Here is a 16,051-nt window from a genome sequence, read left to right on the forward strand (position 1 = left end):
GATCGCACAATTGCGTCGAAATTATCGTACATTTCGTTAATGGATCGCACATACCCGCAGTGTACAATACGAAATCCGTTTTTGGTTGTCTGTCTTGGACTTCCAGGGGCCACCAAAAGCTCATTTTCAATATTTAGCGTAATTATTGACTTATTTAAAAATTTAATGATCTGGCGTAACCAAAAGCACTGGAACGAAGAGGAAGAACGCAAGACCTGAGAAGATGGTGAGAAGATGTCAACCAATAGCGCACTCACCAGGACGTCCCCACGACAGGAGTGGCATCTAGCCAAAGTGATATAAGCGCCGCTCCTGCCAGCCTCAGCTCCTTCCTGACTGCCCTTGCTAACCCGTACAACGTCCTCCTCTCCACTGGCTTTTACCCTGGCCTGTGAAAGACTTCCCGTTCCTGCTGTTCCATAAACCCAACAAAACCCCCTCTGAGATCTTTTCCTATCGTCCCACCTGCCTCACGTCCATGTTCAGTAAAGTCTTGGAGTCCATCCTTTCCCACTGTATTCATCACCACCTTAACCAGCACCACCCCCTTCCCCTTACCCACTGTGGCTTCTGGCACTTCTTCTCAGCTGATGACCAAATCATTAACCTTACCAACCTTTTTCCCCTCCAGCTTAACTCCCGTCGCTCCACCATCTTTGTTTCCCGCGACCTCCAGAACGCCTATGACCGTGTCTGGCATCCTGGGCTCCTCTTCAAACTCCAGACCTATGCTCTTCCCATCAATTTCGCCTGTCTCGTTGCTTCCTTCCTCTGCCATCGTCCCTCCTATGTCACTATCCACAATTCTATCTCTGGTGGTTTCTATCCCACTGCTGGCATGCCCCAAGGCTCTGTCTTTCCCCCTCTCCTGTATCTCCTGTATACTGCCGACATGCCCAAACCTACCCCACCTCTTCCTCTCCTCAAATTTTCTGATGATACCGCCTTTCTGAGCTTTTATCCTACCCTTCAACGGTCCTAATGTACCCTCCAAACGCACCCTGACCTGTTCACCACTTGGTGAAACCAGTGGCTCCTACGTATCAACCCCTCCAAGACCCAGGCAGTCATCATAGCCCACACCACCTGCTCCTCCTGTCCTCATCATTTCTACCTTACCATTTATGGTGGTCCTATCCACCTCACTCCTACCCTAAAATACCCTGTCCTCACCCTTGACCGCCACCTCACCTGGATTCCCCATCTTCTTACAATAGACTCCACTTCGTGAAGCTCCTGTCTGGCCAGATATACGAACTGCATCCTTCCACCATTCTTCACACCTACAAGTCCCTGATCCTCCCCATCATTTGTTATGCCAGTGTTGCTTGGATTTCTGCCTCTCTCAGATTCAATAAAGCTCTCCAAATCCAGGAATGCCATGCACTCTGCCTCACCTTCCGTATCCACTCTTCGTCCCCCATGCAGATCCACCATGACCCCCTCCCTTTCCTGTGTTCACCTTCTGTGTCTCTGTGCTCCCTCTTGCCTTGTCTATCCCCTTCCTTTCCCACCCTGTCCATCTCCTGATTCTTGGTGCACTCGTTGTCCCCCTTTTTCCTCTTCCTCTCTCCCTCACGTCCCCCCCCCTAGTCGACCCACCACACCTTCCTCCCCTCTTTTTCCCTCCTTTCGCTACAGTCTGGAACTGCGCGACCGCTACGGTCGCAGGTTAGAATCCTGGCATGGTCAAGGAGGTGTGTGATGTCCTTAGGTTAGTTATGTTGAAGTAGTTCTAAGTTCTAGGGGCCTGATGACCTCAGATGTTAAGTCTGTGCTCAGAGCCATTTGAACCATTTTTCCTTCCCCTCCATTCTTCAGTCCCTCACAGGTCCCTACTAGAGGTTTTTGTTCTTCCTCAGTGTTCCGTCAGTTCCAGTCGTTTTTTTTTAGTGTGTGTTTTTATACTGTGTGGCTTTTATACTGTGGCCGACTTTTAACTTGTGTTTGACTCCAGTGTGTTTTAAGTCACAACGAATTGCCAGCTGTGTTCTTGTAACTTTATGTCGACTTTTTAACTGTCCCCCAGTATATGTCCCTGTGTTAGTGTATATTTTAACTTCAATTATTTCCATTTCTGTGTAATATTCCCCTTTTTCAACCTTTTATGTATGAATTCCCCCTTTCTGTATGTTTCGCCAGACATTACTGGACAGTACTCACAGGGTATTGGCATTGCCTAGCAGAGTGTGCTATATGAACAATTAATAGTGATCCACAAACTGTGTGAAAAACTTGCATGAATATTTTACATAGCAAAGGACTCTTTTTTACATTGCATGTCACCTATCACTTGAGACAACACGATGTAAATACAAGTTAAGTATTGTCAATCTTCTTATTTGTGATAAAACTACTAATGTTATTTGCTTGAATTGTTGTATAGCATACCGAGAATGTAGCACCCTTTAGGCATCCTATACGAGATGAATGGGCAGGACCCCAGATTTAACATGGTGTCATTAAGAGAATTTAAGTTTAACACTGTAAGTATACCAATTAGAAACTAAGTATTTGTGTTGAAATTGATGGCGCTCGAGTGATCCAACTTTGTTCATCCATTACTCGAAAATGATAACACTTAGCGACTTCCAACAATCCTTGCATATATAACTTCCTTCCTTACGAAACTTTGTCTCACCGATAGCCCCCGCAAAATAATGAAAGGAAAAAAGTTTTTTTTCTTACTTCATTGTCTATGAAATGTGGTCAAACTCCATCATCTGCCATGACGTTTTAATTTTCTACTGCTTTTACTACTATTGCTATCCGCAGCATACTTTGCAGACAGTACTTACAGACACCACTGGACGCAAATGCTAAGTTTTATCACTTCTGGTTAAAATGGAGCACACATTGTCTGTCCCATAATCAACCACTATTTCATAAAGAAGGCACTCAGTATTCCATAAAGGCACTTAGCAACTTCCAACAAACTTTATGCATAATTTCAGGTCTTTCCTAAAATCTTCTCATTTACAAGCTTTATCATCAATATTAACGAAATTAGAGTGCTGTTATGATCGTTGCAGTGCATTTGCAAGAGTTCGTGGCCAACCTTGGCTAGGACTTTATATTGATACCACATAAAAATAGGCGTGTCAGATTATTTCACGTTAAGTTTTCCACATTTTAATGCTACTGATTTTTAAGTTTTGTTTTAGGAAACAAGTTATACAAATTAACTATGGTTAAAAATTATACAAAAAATTACTTCATTATTTACTTACATTGGAAGAAGACTTAAAACTGGAATGCGTCGTCATCGTTGTCGTCGTCGCCGTCATCATCATCACCTACCTCCTCTGGAGGGTCACGAACAGAAGAAGTGGAAGTGGATGGCTGCGAATATAACTGCGTTTTCTTCGTGCTGCTGAGCATATTTTCAGTAGGAACAAAATTTTTGCATGAGCTCCTGCTCCCCACACACTGGCTGGCAAGCAAACATCTATTCACTACGGAAGTAACGAACCTATTCCTGTTTTTCACTTTCATAAGATTCATGTTAGTACAAAATCTTTCACAGTCAACATTTGACTGTGGAAGGGATATACATGACAACGCAAACTCTGGTAGGGCCGAGAATTCTCTCTCGCCAAATAATGTTTTTATGTTGAGTACGTAACCCGCAATACGTTCGTTTCTGAGCAGTTCTTAATTTTTTCGTCTGTTCTTACAATATAAACTTTCCTCCTGTCATCATAGATTTTTTGTGATCCTTATCATCAAGAGAGACTATTCTTGGCTTCTTGGCAATTTTGACATAAGAGGAATAAGAGAGGGAGTTCTGTCTCTTTCTTTGTCTGAAAGAGCTCTTTTAGGCGTCAAAATTGCTAGCAGATGCAATAAATCATGATCAAAGTTATATAATTTTTTCAGTTCTGTACGTTCTGTCTGCATGAAATGCCTACATCTGCAGCAAAAGTCTTTCACGGCATCCCGTTCGACATATATTTCTGGTTTATGAATTACCTTCAGAACTTTAACTCCTAAATACATTTGGCTGTCAGGAAGCAACTTTTACCCGTTGTTGAGGTCACTGTCAATCAATTTATTGGTTACGACAGTATCACGCAGAAATAATTGAGACTTTTAGATGACAATGAAAGAGCCAAAAATTACAACGATCCACAGATGGAATTCATTGTTCTGTACACGACGCGCATTTTATGTTAAATTTGCAGGTATGGAGCATTTGAAGACATTGATAGTAGGCACAGTAAAATTTCTCAAGTCACTTCCATTATTCTATTTTCAGTTGCACAGTTTTCAATGTATATGAAAGAAGAATATGGAGACTTCATATTTTAGTGCAAAGTACGTTGGTTAAGTCAAGGGGCATGCCTCGAAGAATTTTTTGATTTAAATATGTCTATTGTTGAATTTATGAAGGAGAAAGAAGAGCGGGAAAGAAAATTAGAGTTGCAAACTTTGCATTTTGAGTGGACTTGGCCGTACACTACCCACAATAAGACACTGCAAGATAACTTCTTCCTGATTTGATGGAGATGCATTTAAACAGAAAATCTAACAAAGACAATCCCGTTTCCTAAGCTCACAGGCGTAGCGAGGATTGAAGAATTCATTGAATCCTTGCAATTATTACAACTACAGTTTTATAACGGTTTTGAGGACACTATCAATCTTACATCTGTTTTCGAGACTTTTGCCTTTTATGAAAGCACCCCTATGCATGGTCTTTGAGCCAAAATCTTGGCCACCCCTGGCTTAGGACATAGTGCCGGCCCCGGCAGCAAAGCAACACTTCCTTGTATCCTAACACCATCTTTACACGTTACCACTTGCGTTGTTCTAACGTTTGGTGAATTTCAACGCCAGATAAGCCGTTAATTGTTAATTGTATACCCTAAAATGACACATTACCTTAACGTGCATGGCATTTGTTATACTTTAGTTATCTAATGCGTTTAAATACGTCAGTTATTACACTCCATAAAAGTTGTTAACCTCAAAAGTACTCTTGGGGCGGAACGGGACGGGGCAGAATGGGATAGTGTCCCATTATGCCCCATCATATTTTGATGCAAGTAGAAAGCAAACCCAGCCTGGACGTTCATGGATTCCAGACTCTCCCAACCAGCTATGTTCTCCGAACAACTCAGCTTTCCAGATATCGCCCGACGCTGACATTCCAATCCCACTAATCTGTCAAAATACACGGCGGATTACGAGACGAAAAGGAAAAACTGTTGTATTAACAGATTCTCCTTATAAGAAGGAACTGCAGAATGCTGTTACTCGTAAAGCAGGCCTACAAAAACGAGGAGGGTGCACAAATATAAACAATGTCAGGACAGAGACGTCAGGTGAAATGCAACTTAAGGGAAATATCAAACTGTACACCAAAAAAAAAAAAAAACCCAGAGGACATCAAAGACCTTAAGAAAAATAAAACGAAGAAAATGATGGACAAGAGAGAATCAGAGAGAGAGGATGCTGAGTGTCTCTACTGTGGGGACTTCCACTCCGTTTCTAATGAGGGCTGGGTCGGATGCCAGAGTGGGCACGCTGAAACGTCCCCTTAGAACAATTATACACGAATGTGCTTAAACTGACACACAATATTTTTTTAGCGCAACGCAATCTGACTTTCAGTAATCCCTACAAGAGAATGGCCCTGACTAACATTAACCTGTATGTTTCACAAAACACTTACCTCACAAAAATCTTCTTTACTCGAACTACTGCATTACAGCGAGCGCCACTACTGCCAGATAAATAAAAGATTCAAACTACGAAAGGCACTAACTACTGATAGGTGTAGTTAGCGAATGAAAGATTTTAATAGAGAACAAACAATGTATTTACCTGAATAGTCATAATATATATAGCAGTTCATGACATCCATTCTTACGAATTTCAAAACTCTGCCATCTCTCTCCCCACATCCACCACTGCTGGCGGCTCACCTCCAACTGCGCAACGCTACGCGCCGCTAACAGCCAACAGCCCAACACTACAATAGCGAATATTACAACAATGCCTCCCAGCCACAGACTGCGCACAGCACAGTCAGTAATTTTCATACAGAGCGTTACATGGCGTTACCAATATAAAAACCTAAACAGCCTACTTACATAGCCCCCACGCTCCCCACAAAAAAATTTACAAATTGTTTTGGGCACTGGCCAATACAGATTTGCAAAAATTTTTCATAATCATAATTACAATAACAAAGAAATCAAATGCACACACTTATTGATAGAATGTTGGTCAAAAGCTAAAATTTTCTCACAGTCCATAAAGACAGTCCTGATCATTCATCAAAGTATAATTGCAGTGTTTTTCTCAAAGTCTGAGTAGTAAAAGAAAATGCATACAGAGGTAGTGGATTCCCATGCAGTCTTGAAGAAGTAGTGTTGTCCTTCCAACGGAAAGACAGTGCTGACTCTTGACATGCAGACAGGTAATGGGCCACAACAGAGCAAACCCACAGCAGAGTCAGTCGAAGTTTTGAAGAATATTGGTAGGTAGGTCAACACAGAGTAGACCCATTGTAGTCCTGGTAGAGATTACGGTATTGGTGGGCCACCAGAGGTGCAGACCCACTGCAGTCCTTGTAGAAATAATGGTAATGGTGAGTCATCAAAGGTGTAGACCCACTTCAGTCCTTGTAGAGATAGACAGCAGCCATCTGTTGCGACTGTGCAGGTGCACAATCACCATCGAAGAGTCTTGTAGAGGATATAGCAAGTCTATCAACCACCACTTGCGCACACACAAAGTTTTTGGAATTGTCCTTAGAACCAGCAATGCTGTTAACCAGTCCCTTGCTGAATTATCAACACACGTGCAAACACAGTCCCTACTTCTCACATATTGCCCATATACTATGACCAACAGAAATGTGTGCAGTGAAATGTAACTTCCAAGTTACTTAATTTGATGAACTGGTGTCAATTACAATTTTATAACATGAGAATACAATAACAAAGGTACAAAATATATCATTAAAGAACATAATAGTACAGATAACATTTGCAGTAATACAGGCTGTACAAAAGAATCGAAATAACAAATACATCAGTGTTACAAAAATTATGACATAAGTACATACATAAAAATCAGAATAACATTTGAAACATCAACTTCACATATGAGCAGCAAAACAGAACAGATAAATAATGTCTAAACATCTTTACAAACTAAATAACATATTATTAGCAAACTTCTACAACATAAATCTTATTAGCTAAACACATAAAGACATTACAAACACAGATTCACATAGCGTAATAACACAAAATATGGGACAGGGTTTGTTTTCAGTGTGACATTTGGTACTGCAGTCCAACCCAAAACTTCATTCTGTAGATCTTTCGTCGTATCTCAACATTTGTTTCCACCAAAAATATCCCATCCTAGCATGACTTCTGTATTTTGTTCACATCCTCTTTCAAAAATAGTTTTTCTCCACTGTACACTACTTTTTTCGCCAAATAATTTTATTATAACTTCTCAATGCATTTCTTCCAATTCCTCATAGTTAGATTCTTATATAGTCTACCCCCTCTTAAGCTAACTTAAAATCTACTGAGCTCAGATGCTAAACTAAGGGACGAGGCAATGTAGCAGCACAAAACAATTAATACAAACAGCAATGAAAAAATGGAAGTTGTCAAAGTAAGCAGCAATATTACAACTAATATAAGGCAATGTGCAGCAAACAAGAAAAATAAATCCGTAGTAAAACTAGCTTAACAGAGTAATACAAAGTGAAATTCAGTAGCACTATGCCAGGCACACAGCAGCAGCAAATGCAAAACTTATACCTAAACATGACAAAGCTCAAGCATAAAAAATAGTACACTAAAGAAAACAATGCAGATAAGGGAAATGTATATTCACATCTTAATGTCTATATAATTAAAGTGGTGCACCACAAAAACTTATTCTATAAAATAAACTACCAAGTACTTGAAAAGAAAATTATGTATGCAGTTACTGTTACTAGTCCCTTCTTATTGTTCTTTCCTTTCCAAGTGCTCCTTTTTTTGAAGAATGTGGATCATAAAATTATTATTTAACGTGTCCGTTGACAGAAAGTTTTCACATTAGCAAATGCATTTAATTTTATTTTATAAAACCAATGCTGTAACACAGCTGGAAAACAGATATCAAATGAAATAAGCAATTATGCAAAGTAAAGAATAAAGACATCATTCAATAGCTATGTGGCATTTCATAAGTCAGTAGAAGTTCTCTCAACTCTCGTAGAAAGACACTTGTCATAATCAGGTGTGCAGATGTAAGAATGTTTCCAAGTAATGAGCGTGTCGTATTTGTGGTGCTTTCTACAAAGGAATGTCAATAGCGAGGATAATGGCCTCTTTTTTTTTTACCTAATGGCTTTCTTTTGTCAGGTGGCTGTCGAGCAGCTGGGTGCCCACGGCGCATTACGTGACGGTCACTTACCTTTTTTATCGAAATATTTACGACACCAGTTTCCGCTACAGTGGCAGTCTCATATAAAAAATTCACCGGTCATGAATTTGCGTTACACATCTGTAGAAACAAAATCCTGTTGATATAACAGTGTCCAAAAAATTTTGTCGGCATTGTAATACATTCACGCATTTACATACATTTCATAACTCTTAAAGTACGATACTCGGTTTCCAACATCCTTTTTCACAAACCAGAGTCCCTAACCACTACTCAGTATTCCTTACCTTATTACACATATACATATTCATAGACATTTCTTCAATATTTCATCATAATAAATATGAAGCATAATCAAATTCCTCATATAGCATGAGCTTCTTGATCATAAACATACAGTAACAGCATAATACATATCGTCGTCAAAACATCATAAAACCTCAGCCAAATCTCAAAATCGTTGTAGCTTCCTCCAATAATTTCAAAACCTAAAAAATTCTCTGCTCATTTCAATAGTGTCGTCTACCTCAAACGTACTTTAAAAATCGTGATCCCATACCAAATACATCATTCAACGCTCTCATAGTATCACAATGGTTCGGAAAAAATATGAACGTTTCACAAAGTACAGACAAAATACAATTTCATAAGTGTGAAGTTATCCAACTGTGTAATTGTGTAAACATGTGTCACTGATGTAGTAAAAATATGTTTGCTTCTCTGTTAAAATGATCAGATATATGAAACGTCCCCTTAGAACAATTATACACGAATGTGCTTAAACTGACACACAATATTTTTTTAGCGCAACGCAATCTGACTTTCAGTAATCCCTACAAGAGAATGGCCCTGACTAACATTAACCTGTATGTTTCACAAATCACTTACCTCACAAAAATCTTCGTTACTCGAACTATTGCATTACAGCGAGCGCCACTACTGCCAGATAAATAAAAGATTCAAACTACGAAAGGCACTAACTACTGATAGGCATAGTTAGCGAATGAAAGATTTTAATAGAGAACAAACAATGTATTTACCTGAATAGTCATAATATATATAGCAGTTCATGACATCCATTCTTACGAATTTCAAAACTCCGCCATCTCTCTCCCCACATCCACCACTGCTGGCGGCTCACCTCCAACTGCGCAACGCTACGCGCCGCTAACAGCCAACAGCCCAACACTACAGTAGCGAATATTACAACAATGCCTCCCAGCCACAGACTGCGCACAGCACAGCCAGTGATTTTCATACAGTGCGCTACATGGAGTTACCAATATAAAAACCTAAACAGCCTACTTACAACGCAATTCATGTTCTGGCATAGGCAGTGAAGATGAAGAGGAAATACTGATTTGTGACTATTGTCGAAAGGGCTAGTAGATAGTGGTTCGGTGGTTATTAAACATTGTATATTTTTCAGAATGACATTAAAATATTTTATTATTTAGAAGAATGACTTTTTAATAGTTTAAATTACGCATTCCTTAGTCTGAATTGCCTGTTATACAACATTTTGTCATAGTTTAATACGATATTCGTAATTCAAATTAAACGTTTATGCAACAATTTAACAAAAAATACCCATATCCTATGATGGCCCGTGGGTGGGACGGAACGGGAAATATGCAAGACTTTCTTCGAAAAATTGTAAAAAATGCAAAATGTATTGTTGTAAGTGATTTTAAAATAAGGTACATTAGGTTACACTACAAGGTGTTTTTTTTATCACTTGAAGAAGTGTTTCCTTGTGTTTCCTTATTTTATAGAAATTGTTAAACATTAAGTATCCTGTTCTGCCCCGAGTTCCCCTAAGTCAATAATAACAACTTTACTACTTTGTAAATTCTTATTTAAATATGTGAATTTAGGCCAAATATAGGTCAAAAATAAATAAAATATTTTTAAAAAATTGTTACTGAAGGATTCATGAATTCCTTCTGCCGCAGCCAGCCTCTCCTCTAGATATTTAGAATCAAAACAGAGATGCAAAGCATTGCACTCTTCTGAAATTCTCACTACAACGACCCACAAAGGTAATTGTCTTGTCTGTGATGGCTGCAGCAATTTATGAATTCTCTTATCTAAGCACTTTAGTAATTAATGCAGCTGTGCCTCTCTCTTAGCACTAACTTTAAAATGGTTATGAATGTTCCTAGCTAGGTCTTCACAGACTTTGGGAAGAGATTTACGAGCTTCACTGGTACGTATGTGAAGCGAGTGAAACATACATTTGAGAATAATTAGTCCAGGGTATTTTGCAGCTAGCCGAGTACAAACAGAGTTTCTCTACCATATCATGGAATTACAACCACCAAGTCCTGTAATATAGGTTTCAGGAACACTGAACTCAGAAAATGAAAGCATTAAATTATAAAAAAAGGTTTTTACTGGTTGCACCTTCGTTTGCCTTATAATATTCACCATACTTAAAACTTCACAAGGATTTCAAAGTTTACTTCCCATTTTATTTGTGTCTTTATCAAAGTATCTAACTACGACACTTGACATTTCAACAGATTCTATGTCTGTTGACTCATCAGTAAAAACACTGAATTTTGTATGACTCATTTCTTCTGCAAGATCGTTCTCATGGCTTTCTCACTTCACATTGTTTATGATGTAGGAAAATTTAGTGTGCCGCAAATATATGGCCTCGAAGATTTTAGAATCAGGAAATCAAGACTTAAGTACACCTATATATCTACAATAATGAAAGGAAGATTGTGTTCTGCCACGAATCCTGCCAGTTTAGTTTCAGCGATGTGAGCCTGATTATTTAAAGACGCATCAGTTGCAGCCGATTTCACAAATGAACTCAAAATTGTTTGTAGCATCACATCTCTGATGCTTCGATTCTCTTCTGTTCCGGTTTTCCCACAGTCCACGTTTCACTATCACACAATGCTGTGCTCCAAACGTATATTCTGCAAAATTTCTTCCACAGATTGAAGCCTATGTTTGATACTAGTAGACTTCTCTTGGCCAGGACTGCCTTTCTTGGCAATGCTAATGTGCTTTTAATGTCCTCCTTGCTCCGTCCATCATCGGTTTTTTGCTTCCTATGTGCCACAACTCCTTAACTTCATCTACTTCGTGACCATGAATCCTTATGTTAAGCTTCTTGCTGTTCTCATTTCTACTACTTTTCATTACTTTAGTCTTCGTTGATGTACTGTACTAATTAGACTCTTCATTCTGCTCAACACATCCTGTAATTCTGCTTCACTTTCCCTGAGGACAGTAATGTCATCAGTGAATCTTATCACTGATATCCTTTCATATTGAATTTTAATTACACTGTAGAACCTTTCTTTTCTTTGCGTCATTGCTTATTCGATGTATAGATTAAACACTAGGGACGAAAGACTATATCCATTCTTAATCCGGTCACTTAGTTCTTCGTCTTTCACTCTTAGTATTCCCTCTTGATTCTTGTATATGTTTCATATTACCCACCTCTCCCTGTAGCTCACCCCTATTTTCCTCATAATTCCGAAAATATTGCACTATTTGACATTATCGAACGTTGTCTCCGGTCAAATCCTATGAACGTGTCCTGATTTTTCTTTAGTGTTGCTTCCATTACCAACCATAATGTCAGAACTGCCTCTCAGTACCTTTACGTTCCCTAAAACCAAGCTGATCGTCACCTGACACATTCTCAATTTTCTTTTCCACTTCTGTATGTTATTGTTGTCACCAACTTGGATGCATGTGCTGTTAAGCTGATTGCGCGATAATTCTCGGACTTATCAGCTCTTCCAGTCTTCGAAATTGTGTGGACGGTATTTTACCGTAATTCAGATGATATATCGCCAGACGCATACATTCTACATACCAGCGTAATTAATCGAGTTGTTACCACTTCCACCAGTGGTTTTATAAATTCTGATGAAATATTGTCCATCCCTATTTCCTTATTTGATCTTAAGTCTTCCAAAGCTCTTTTAAATTCTGATTTTTATACTGGATCCCAGTTCCCTATTTAACACCTTATAAACCGCTCACTGTCCTCACCTGAGGCAACAAGTTAACTGTAATCGTTTTCACTTACGTATGAACACCGCGTAGGATGCAAAGAAATCAATACTTAGGGGATTCATCTCGGGGAATAGCCTAAGTAGACTTATGCAGCTGCAGCGAAATGATACTGGGGAATCCTACTGCTGGACAGACTGGCATTTAGGCCGCTAAAAATCGTATTTGTGAAATAAATTGTAAAAAGAAATAAACCATAAAATTAAAATAATAAAAAGTATCAAATCTGAACAATATAGATGGTACAATACACATGCGATCCGAAGGGTGGAGTGCACGTTCGTGCACCTTCTTAAATTATCGTACATATACGATCCACATCATACAGTTGACAACGCTGCTGGTGTGTGATCACTACTGCTGGGGCATTTTCGTCATTATACAGCAAGACAGTTCTCCATCGGAGAAAAGTTGTGCTCAACTTGGAAAGTTCCTGAAGCCAGCGATCGGTAAGGAGTAAAACACTGATGCGTTACAACATCAAAGATAGCGGTACTGCTTACATAGATTTAATAAAGAAGAAGAAAATAGGAATGCGGGTAAGTTGCTATGAAGAGCATAGTGACTTATTACACTACAGGTGGTGGACAAAATAAAAGGAATACCACGCAGTGCAGTACGTCGTACTGCATTTGACACCACTATATATGTGTAAACACGGCCACACGGCTGCAATGGACAGTTCACGTGGCAAGTCGTGGAGGCTACCAGTGTATTATACGCTTTGCTCTGCGAAGGTTAACACAAGCGATCGGTGAAATGTGTGATCTCTCAGACTTTCAAAAAGGGGGCAGCGTTGGTCGCGATTAGCGGGAGCATTTATGACGAAAACGGCTAAACCGTTAGCGTATCCCGAGCGACAGCAGCCAGGGTAATGGGAGCATGCACAAAATATGGTAAAATATCAACGGCGCAGACGAATAGAGGTGGAAAAGCGAAGCTAAATGACAGAGACCGAAGAGCATTAAAAAGGATTGTGGCTAGACAACATAAAACTATTGCGGCAAAAGTGACTACGAAACTCAACACCCACTTGAGTATTACTGTCGACAAAAACGGTACAGACTAACATTCATGGAAGAGTTGCAACTGCGAAACCCTTAATAATAGAAGGAAACTCAAAGCTGCGAAGCAGGTGGTGCGATGGTTATATAACCTGGACACTTGATGCCCGGAAGAATGTAGTATGGACTGATGACTCATTGTTTACATTGTTTACTACAACCGGCCTGTTTAAGGTTAGAGGACTCTAAAAGAAACCAATGATCTGGGTTGACTTCTTCCTTTAGTCAAATATGGGTGAGGTTCCGTTATGATTTGTGCAACTATATCGTGGTGTTCAGCTAGTCATATCATTGCTCTGACTGGCCTGACTACTGCGAAGATATATCGGCGTCCTCGGCTCTGAAAAGCTTACTGTGACTACCATACTGCTGCCAAACACTGCCACATTCCAAGATGATAATGCCTCCATACCACGCAGATAAAACTGTTCAGGCATGGTTTATGGACATTAGAATATCAACGTACATCTTCCCTGGCCAGAGAAACAAAGGGGCTATCGATAGGTTCTACTGTGCAGTCGTTCAGCGAAAGTTGATGCGTATGGGTCTCCGTACTAGGCACCTGGTTCATGCATCCATGCTAGCTGTTGCTCATCGGTGAAGGCGGCCGGAATTTGCGAGCTACTGAACGTCCACTAAGTGGCGACAGATGGTCTTTCCAAATAAGTGACATTTTATGCTCCAACGGACAGACGGAGCTTCGTTGTACTGGGAGGCACAGTGGATCAACCTAAGTATGCATCTGTTCTCGGTGACTATGTCCACCCGTACATACAGTTTGTTTTTTTCTCGGCGCGATTGCATCTACAAACAGGACTAGGCAACGTGCCACAGACCTCTCAGCGTACGTCCGTGGTTTGAAGAACACCTGAATGAGTTTACGTACACTCCTGGCCACCAAACTCAACGGATTTTAACGCATTCGTGATTCTCTGGGACTCTCTCGATCGGGCAGTTCGTGCCATGGATCCTCAAGCGAGAAACCTAGCACAGCTGGCCACAACAGTGAATCCACGTCCCCGTCGGTACCTTCCAAAACCTCATTGACTCTATTCCTGCATGTCCGCGCTGCAAAAGGTGGTATTTAAGATTTTTGACAGGTGCTCAAAATACTGTGACTGAACATTGTAGAATATGGCCTGGGGAAAAAGGAATAAGAATGAAATGGAAAGCCTCCTGTTGCCGCCTATCCAGTGGCTAGCGCTATGTATACCTGGCTACGTCTTTCACCATGCTGTCATTCAGTTCTAGCGTCGGGCGAACTGTTGCCATGCATGCTGATATCGAGACCTACTAGTTTATGACATTCGCTATCTTCAGACGTCGAAATGTCTTCCATTGGGACTAATTATGTGCTGTCGCACTATGTTCACTTTGACGAGCACATCAACTCAATATTAATACACGAGAACGGGCCAAGTATAGGAAAAAGTGCCGATGTGCTGGAAAAAGTACCGAAAAAGTGCTAATGCCGAAGTGACTTCTACAAGTGCATCATACACATACAGAATGGATCCACATACAGAATGGATCCCGCATTTATGACGATGTGGCAGAAACAACAACAGTAATAGAGAAACAACAGGTGAAGCCGCAGCGAAACTGCAGGAAGAACAGAAAAAATGTATGGACGATGTGTTCCAGCTGCTTCTACAACAGCAAGTGCTGTCAGCCCCAGCGGGCCGTCGTCCTAAGTTTATGACGTTGACTCTAACACTCTTAGCATTAAGAGCATTCAAGCCAGAGATAAACGCCTGGCGATCATGCATAAGATGGTTATGCAACGTTCCGAAATATAACATTGTAACAGACTCATTGAAACACTGTGGTGGTTTTTAGGTGTGAGCTGACCTGGAAATGTAGCGTTTGTTTAAAAATCGCAGAACGTTCATATCGAATCTCATTAATATTTCAGAAAATATGTGATTTTGTAGGACCGTACATCTCACAACAGTCTTCAGTTGTCGCATTAGTGATTACACAAATCACATAAAACTACTGTTGCAGATTCCCATGGTGTCAGCTGAAAATGTACTGTTACAAGTCAGCAATGACAAGTTTCCTACACTGATTCATTGATTCATGATAATAATAGTACAAAAACTTCTTGACCAATAAGTATGAAATAAGTCATTTCATCACTATTTTTTGAAGAAGTGCTTACAGCAAAGAAGTCCAGTGATCAGTTATAGTCCTATCAACAAACTGAAATAGCAGTGTTGTGTTCATCGCTATCATGTCAAGTGTCGTTATTATCAATCAGACTACATGAAGAAAAACTCGTTAATAACTCACTGTTATTCTCTTCCAGATAGCCCTCTAAGGTTACACAACAGCAAAAGTAACTTAAATCAACATGCATACCTACTGTGCTACCAGAGTCACGACTGGTTTTTTTAAGGACTGCAAGCATGGTCTAGGGGTAGCGTCTCTGATTAGTAACCAAAATGTTCTCGATCCCAAATTCGAATCCCGCCACCGCTTACGTTCTGATTAATCATCAGCATTGGCGGCCGAAGACTTCCGACATAAGA

Source organism: Schistocerca gregaria, chromosome 3, assembly GCF_023897955.1.
Source record: "Schistocerca gregaria isolate iqSchGreg1 chromosome 3, iqSchGreg1.2, whole genome shotgun sequence".
Classification (NCBI taxonomy): Eukaryota; Metazoa; Arthropoda; class Insecta; order Orthoptera; family Acrididae; genus Schistocerca; species Schistocerca gregaria.